The sequence below is a fragment of the Chiloscyllium plagiosum genome, chromosome 10 (assembly GCF_004010195.1).
Source record: "Chiloscyllium plagiosum isolate BGI_BamShark_2017 chromosome 10, ASM401019v2, whole genome shotgun sequence".
NCBI classification, from domain to species: Eukaryota; Metazoa; Chordata; class Chondrichthyes; order Orectolobiformes; family Hemiscylliidae; genus Chiloscyllium; species Chiloscyllium plagiosum.
This window is the reverse complement of record NC_057719.1, coordinates 29,551,208-29,559,371: the sequence shown is the minus strand read 5'-3', so window position 1 is coordinate 29,559,371 and position 8,164 is coordinate 29,551,208. Positions and strand designations below refer to the sequence as shown.

At 40.5% G+C, this 8,164-nt stretch overlaps 1 long non-coding RNA gene across 1 annotated transcript in view; it reads right to left on the bottom strand.

Moving 5' to 3' along the window:
• Window positions 1–6,248, bottom strand: part of LOC122553476 — a 14,959-nt gene extending 8,711 nt beyond the window's left edge. The window contains exons 1-2 of the long non-coding RNA XR_006312733.1: window positions 6,137–6,248; window positions 1,092–1,178 (exon numbers count right to left, since the gene is read on the bottom strand). This is a non-coding gene — a long non-coding RNA (uncharacterized LOC122553476). The remainder of the gene's footprint in view (window positions 1–1,091; window positions 1,179–6,136) is intronic.
• Between the last annotated feature and the right edge of the window lie 1,916 nt (window positions 6,249–8,164).

The following is an 8,164-nucleotide window of genomic DNA, read 5'->3' as shown; positions in this document are numbered from 1 at the left end:
ACCTATCGTATTCCCAGTGCCCGCTCACCCCCCCCCCCACCACCTTTTATCTCAGCCCGTTTGGCATTCCTGAAGAAGGGCTTATGCCGGAATCGTCGATTCTCCTGCTCCTCGGATGCTGCTTGGCCTGCTGTGCTTTTCCAGTACCACACTTTTCAAGTCTGGTCTCCAGCATCTGCAGTCCTCACTTTCTCCCAGAAACCCTAACCACTCTCCCTACATCAAAGACATCTTGGAAATGACTGCCAGCCTCCTCAGACCCCTTGGCATCATGGTAGCCCACAAACCCACCAACACACTAAAACAGCAGCTAATGAACTTGAAAGACCCTATGCAGACAACAAACAAAACCAATGTCATTTACAAAATACTTTGCAAGAGCTGTAACAAACACTACATTGGACGAACAGGCAGAAAACTAGCCACCAGGATACATGAACATCAACTGGCCACAAAACGATATGGCCCACTCTCACCAGTATCTTTACATACAGATGAGAAAGGACACCACTTTGACTGGAACAACACATCCATCCTAGAACAAGCCAAACAGAGACACTCACGAGGATTCGTAGGCATGGCATTCCAACCGGAACTCTATCAACAAACACATCAACTTGGATCCCATTTACCACCCCTTGAGAAAAAGAACAGGATATGATGTCACCATAGAAAATGATGTCACAACAGGAAATGACATCAACAATCTTAGGAAACCCAAACATATAAATAGAAACGGGCTACATCACCAGTGCTTCATACAGAGGCTCACTGAAGATGTTACCTAGTATAGTGACGAAACGTCTGAAAATGAGCCTTCCAGCTAAGCAAACAAACCTACATGCAGAACCTCCAACCTGAGCTACAAATCTTCTCAAAATCCGTTATGCAAGTTTCATTGAAAACATTATCACCAAGGTGTCTTTTTCTTCCATCCTTTATCATATTGCAATGATTAATTTATAGATTTTAAGAATTCACGTTTGTATTTAAGATGTCAAATAGAGGCCAATGAATGAGGTGAAATCATGTAAAGCTATGGGATAAGCAATTTGTAAATTTATTAATTTATAAAATAATAGATTCCTTACCATGCAGATAGAAATCATTTGGCCCATCAAGTCTGCACTGACCATCCAAAGAACATCCTGTCCAGTTCCAAAATCCCCACCCTGTCCCTGTAATGGCACATTTATCATGATTAATCCATCTAGCATACATATCCATGAACCTCTCAGGGTAATTTAGCATGGCCAGTCCTCCTAACTTGCATATCTTTGGACTGTGGGAAGAAACCAGAGCACCCAGTGAAAACCCAAGCAGAAGAACATGCAAACTTCTTGCAGTTGCCCAAGGCTGGAATCAAACAGAGATCCATGGTGCTGTGAGGCAGCACTGATCACTGTGCCACCGTACCACTCTTAACTGGTTGAAAGACAGAAAGTAGTGAATACTGATGAAAGGTCACCATCAACTTGAAATGTTTCTTTCCACAACTGCTGCCTGACATGTTGAGTGCTTTGTTAACTTTTTTTTAATTTTAGATTTCTGGCATCTGCAATATTTTGTTTTTCTTTAAAGCAGAAAGTATTTGGAACAGCAGTAAGTCAGCAGTCAGGGCCCACTTGGCTAAGTGGTAGGACTGCAGACGTGGATTACTTGTGATATAATCAAATAGCAACAATAACTAACTTGAAAAATTGAATTATAATGGACTTAATAATTCAATTATTTTCAATAAATTAACTGTAAGGTGTTAAATTTTGCGAGGAAAATTCAGAGGGACACATGGAAAATAAGAATCAAAAGGGAATAGAAAACCAAAGTTGCTGAGGTGTACAAATGGCAACGTTACATGAGCATCTATACAGATTAATAAGGGGATCTTAAAAAACAAAAAGGAAATCCAAGTTGTGGGTTCATTAATGAAGGGATAGAATTGACAAATAGAGAATTTATGCTAAACATGGTTAGACAACACTTTGACTGCTGTGTATTGTTCTAGTTCCGAAATTCTAAAAAGGATATAGAAGCACTGTAAAAGGTGCAAAAAATGATTAGGCTGGATACAATAAATAATCTTGCATTTCTATAAGGAACGGGTGAATGAGGTGAGTCAATTCCCATGATAAGAGAAGACTGAGTGGTGTCCTAAGATCTTATTAAATATGATAAAGGCCATTGTCCTGAAATGCTAAATCTGTTTCCCTCCACAGATATTGCCTGTTTGCATATTTCCTGTGTATACATGCGCAAGATTTATATGGCTAAGCCCTGGAATGAGCTGGGGTCAAGCAAGGCTACGTCTTTGCACAGATGCTTTTCACAATCTTTTTGCAAAATGCAAATCTTTGAACAACTGTGTCTTTTTTCAGCAATATTCAAGTTAGGTACTACCAAACAATGACAAAATAATTTTCTAAGCCAGGTCTGAGCAATACAGGGAAGAAATGTCTTCTCACCACCACGTATCCTGAGACCTTAACCTCTTGTTCTGGATCCCCTGGCCAAGGGAAGCATTCAGTCTGGCCAGTCCTGTCAGAACTGTCAAATGAAATCCCCTCTCATTCTTTGAAAGTCCGGTGAATACAGGCCCAGCTGTTCCAGTCTCCTCTCATACTACAAACCTGATATCCCAGGACTCAGTTGTATGAACAGTTGCTGCACACCTCTAGGGCAAATATATCTTTTCTTGGGTAAGGAGAGCAAAACTACGCACAGTACTCCAGGTGTGGTCTCACCCAGTCCCTTTACAGCTGAAATAAGTCTTCCTTACAGCTGTACTAAACACTCTTGCTTATATATTCCATCTTTATTATCTGTATAGTAACATTGAATAGATTTTGTTACTTCATTCTGCTTTCCATAGAAATATTCTTATTTCTGAAGAGGGCTGACATTTTTGTGAAGGTTTTTTTAAGCCTTATGCACTTGCTGGTATATTGTTACTAAGTTACCCAGATAAGAATATGATTCTATTTTATTTCTTTCAACTCTACTGTAATTTTCCATCTAGGTATAATTCTTTTCTTTGATATTAGCATGCATACTATCTGAGGCAGTTTAATGATAATCCATATCTGCTACTGTTCATTACAGTTGGTCCAGACGTTTTTGTAGATCTTCCTCTGCGAACATCATAAGACAGGCAGCCTTATTGGGCACATTATCAAAATCATACTAAGAGTCATCATGTGAGCGCAAGTCAGAAGCAATATTCATAGAATCCCTACAGTGTGAAAACAGGCCCTTCAGTCCAACAAGTCCACACCGACCCTCTGAGGAATAACCCACCCAGAGCTATTCACCCTACCCTATTTTTACCCCAAACTAATCCACCTAACCTACACATCCCTGAATACTATGGGCAATTTAGCACAGCCAATTCACCTGACCTGCACATCCTTTGGACTATGGGAGGAAACCGGAGCATCCGGAGGAAACCCACACAAACACTGAGAGAATGCACAAACTCCACACAGACAGTCACCCAAGGCCTGAATTGAACCCAGGTCCCTGGTACTGTGAGGCAGCAGTGCTAACCACTGAGCCACCATGAGTTCATTGAAAGAAAAGGAACATGACGTGAAACATTTATTTAAGAAACAAAATAGCAAGAGCAATAGAAGATCAAAAGGTTCTGCACCTAGGTCACGCCACACCACTTGACCGAATAAGACACAAATAGTTGTTTCAAATGTTCCTTCAGCTGAATGCATAAGGGAAAGATTTAAGACTACTTTAAAACTTATGCTAGGACCAAACAGCAAGAACCTGAACAAACAATGATAGAGTGCTTACAGCTTTAAAAGAGTATTGCGATAAGATTATGTTCTGCCTCCAGGTTTTTTCAACCTTTACAGTGAAATTAGTATGAGGCATCAATCAGAGTTATCAGGATGTTTTGTAGGTGGACCAAATATAACCTGTGATATGTGCACACAATAATAGAGGAAAATATTTTCAATGTATGTACTATACTACTTCTACAACATTTTACTTTCTTTGTTATAATTTTGCTATCATTCATCCCATCAATACATTCTGTTCTGACTAGTTATTTACTAACACTTTGTAAACAATTGAAAACAATTGAATTTTTATAAGGTTAGAAAATAATAAAACCCTGAGAATGGAAATCATTATGTGTGAACATCAGAAATTATGCTTGATTCTAGGAGTCCTCAGGAGACTGAAGTTGGTCTTGATTACCACTCATCTACAACAAGGAATCACAAATGTGAGCAGTAATTTAAGGTATTGAAAATCCTTTCATGTTTTGCCTTCATTTTACTCTAGTTCTGTGATCTTTGCATTTAGTGAAGTATATGTGGTGGCAAGTTCAATCAACCCTGATAGTGCGTCCTTGTTCTTGCAGAAACAGAAGGTAAAGTTTTGATGAACTGAGATTAGAAAGAGTGGCCTGAAACAGTACATGTTCAAGACTTGCAGCCTGTGATGAAAAATACCAATGCCTAAAAAAAGTATGATATAGAGGTGCCAGTATTTGACTGGGGTGGACAAAGTTAAAAATCACACAACACCAAGTTAAGATCCTGCATCACTAGTTACCTGATGAAGAAGCAGCACTCTGAATACTAGTACTTCCAACTAAACCTGTTGGACTATAAACTGATGTTGTGTGATTTTTAACTAAAAAAAGTATATTCATTTCCAAGTATTGGTGTTTTTTTAAACAGGGTTTTCCTCAAATTGCTGTAAAATCAAATCACATGTAACAATGGATTTAAAAATAGTTCTTATAAAGCGTTAAGTGTTAGTATGTATTTCAAAAGGTTGCAGAGTTTTCAATAACGAACTGACTTTTCTATTCGAAAACTTGTACAAATCTATTTTTTTGAAGAAATATGTTAGATAGCCATGCCTCTGGTTGTCTAGGCCATAGAATCTGAAATGCTTTTCCTAAACCCCATCTCTCTTCTTCTCTTAAGAACTTCTGAAAATCTGACATCATTTGATCACCTTTTAAATATTTTCCTAGGGAACTTGGTGTCAAATTGTATTTGATAATTCCCCTATGAAGCACTTTGGAATGTTTTACTACATTTAAAGTACAATACAAATACACATGTTGTTCCTATCTAAGTTACTGATACTTGCTGTTGACCTTTGTTCTTTTTCAGAATTCCGGATCCTCATAATGTAACAGGTAAACTCAATTAGTTTTAATGTTGTGCTGTTCCGTATTGCTGCTGCACTAAGGTACAGGATATTGGAACTACAGCCGCGATGCAGTAGAAGAACTAATCAAAGAGAGGCACCTAAGACATATTGATATAAGAAATACAAAAGCATACTTGCTGAAGAGTTTCTAGTCTCTGACCTATGTTTAGGGTCACAGAGAGCTTTAAAGTTCATATAGAATGCAAAGAGGTCCTTCAGCCCATTATATCTATACTAGTCACCAACAATTCTAATTCCATTTTCCAGCACATGTATGTCTTTCAGCCAGTGTTCCTTTTTAACCAAGAGAGTTGTGGATATCTGGAAATCACTGCTAAAAGGGTAGGACAGGTAGGAACCCTCAAGACACTTGAGATATTTAGGTGAACACATGAAACACCTTGGTATAAAAGGCCAAGTGTTGGAAATGGGATTAGGATAGAGAAACAGGGAGGGAGAACAGGTATGTAGATAGAGAGATGACAGAACCACGGGGTTCAAAAAGAGTGAGCAAAACAGAGGCAGAGATTTGAATGGTGAGAAACAGAGGGAGGAAAAGAATGGGATAAACAGTGGGGAACAACGGGGGATGAATGAAGATGGGAGAAATATTAAAAAACAGTTAACCAGGTATTTTATGCCATTGGTTCATTTCACAGAGCAAATTGGGACCTGTGCCAATTCTTGCCACACAATTGCATCCAGGATGTCATTGCTACTGTTTTACCTAGATCACAATTGTTCATACCCTTTCCCCATTGTAAGGAGAGTTAAGCAGCTGTGCCAGTAGAATTCCCCACCATGCTGACATCCTCAAGTGCAGGGCACTATAGCCTTCGGGCCTAACAGAGATATTTACTGTGAGATATGGACTACCCTCTCCATGGCTGATTATACCTTTACAAAACTTTTAAACTGACACACAAAAAAGATACAATGCTGGCCACATTACCACCAAGGATGTCTGAGAATGCAGTTTTGATGCCTGCACCATTCTGTCAGGGCTTTGCAGTGTAGCCAAGTGTAGCATGTGTGTTCTTCACAACTGGAGCTGACAAAATGGGGGTGTCCTGGATAATGAAGAAATAGGGAATTGTTAGTTATTTTCTGATGTTGAAGATAAGAATAAAAATCAGGACATTGACCACAAGGGTCATTCAAGAGTGAATTGAAGAGTAATGAATTGTTAAGCACAAGAAGTGAGAGAGCACCTAATTTAACTTGTTTCCAGGACATAAACTATTATTTATAGTCATAGAGTCATCATTCTGTTAGTTATATAATAAGCAGCCCCTGCTTAGTGCAGTGGAATCTTTGGGTGATTCCACATCCAAAGGTCTACACTTTACAGCTCCTGGCCATTAGGGAAAAAGCAGCAGTTTGTGAGACAGTACACTAATATAGCATGGAGCTAAGCTTAGGTTGCTCTTATGACATCACCCAAGATGTGATATCAGAGTGTTGCAGAGTGAAGTCTCTTGTGACAGGTCACAGGATAAAAGGACTCCCCGTGGCATCTCCTGTAGGTTCTTCTATCAATGGTCAGCATTAATCATTTCTGAGTCTGCATAGAGTGCTAAGTTGACCTAAAATGCTTCGTAGAAGTAGTTTGTTGAACTTGTGAGAACTTTATGTACCTTTCCATGGCAGGTCGTTGCATTCTGAGGAAGAATGGACAAGTGAACTGCCATTGTTTGTCTCCTAGTCTTGAATGGCAGTACACTCCCTTGAAAAGTTGATAGTTGAAATGAGCCTTTCCCTGCAGAAATGTGTGGAATCTTCACTGATTCTGTACTCTCACTGGTGAGGTGTGTTAAGTGTGGAATGTTGTATGCAACATGGATCCTAGCATGATCCATGCACATTGCATTTAGCCTCAATATTGTCCACATTAGAATGAAATTCCTTGGCTTGCAGTCATCAACATCAAGGAAGTTGATGAAGGAGCCCTTATTTCTAAGGCTATCTGCTGTCAAGGAGTTGATTGCTTGTGAGAGATGAGTAATGCTTGATTATTAAAACATTTTTTCATACTTGGGATGTCTGAAGAAGCTGCTTATTTCTTATCTGGGTGCAACTTAACCAAGTCCAACAATCATAAAAGCACCAGAGTAGACATTTGAAGAGTGCAAGTGAACATATATTTACAAAGGTGAAAAATGATTTAAAATTATATATAATCCAATGCCACCAATGTGCCATTGGCGAAAGTGAGGACTACCGATGCTGGAGATTAGAGTCGAGAGTGTGGTGCTGGAAAAATACAGCAGGTCAGGCAGCATCCAAGGAGCAGGAGAATTGACGTTTCGGGCAAAAGCCCTTCATCAGGAATGGGGCTGAAAGCCTCGGGGGTGGTGAGATAAATGGGAGAGGGATGGGGCTGGGACTGGGGTAAGGTAGCTGATAGGTAGATGGAGGTGGGAAGGAAGATGGACAGGTAGGACAGGTCATGAATTGGAAGGCTGGAACTGGGATAAGGTGGTGGGCAGGGAAATGAGGAAACTGGTGACATCCACATTGATGCCATGGGGTTGGAGGGTCCTGAGGCAGAAGAGGAGGCAGAAGACGAGGTGTTCTTCCTCAAGGTGTTGGGTGGTAAGGGAGTGGCATTGGAGGATGTCCAAGACCTGCATGTCCTAGGCAGAGTGAGAGGGGAAATTGAAGTGTTCGGCCGCAGGGTGGTGGGGTTGGTTGGTGCAAGTGTCCCAGAGGTGTTCTGTGATTAGGAGTCCTGTCTCCTCAATATAGAGGAGATCGCATCGGGAGCAATGGATACAGTGTGTACATGTGTGGAAGTGCAGGTAAAACTTTGATGAGTGTGAAAGGCTCCTTTGGGGCCTTGGACGGAGGTGAGGGGGGGTGGTGGAGAGATGTAGCACAGGATTTGCAATTTCTGCGGTGGCAGGGGAAGTGCTAGGAGGGGAGGATGAGTTAGTGGTGGTTGGGGGGGGGGGGGAGTTGGAGGGAAGCGGGGAGGCTA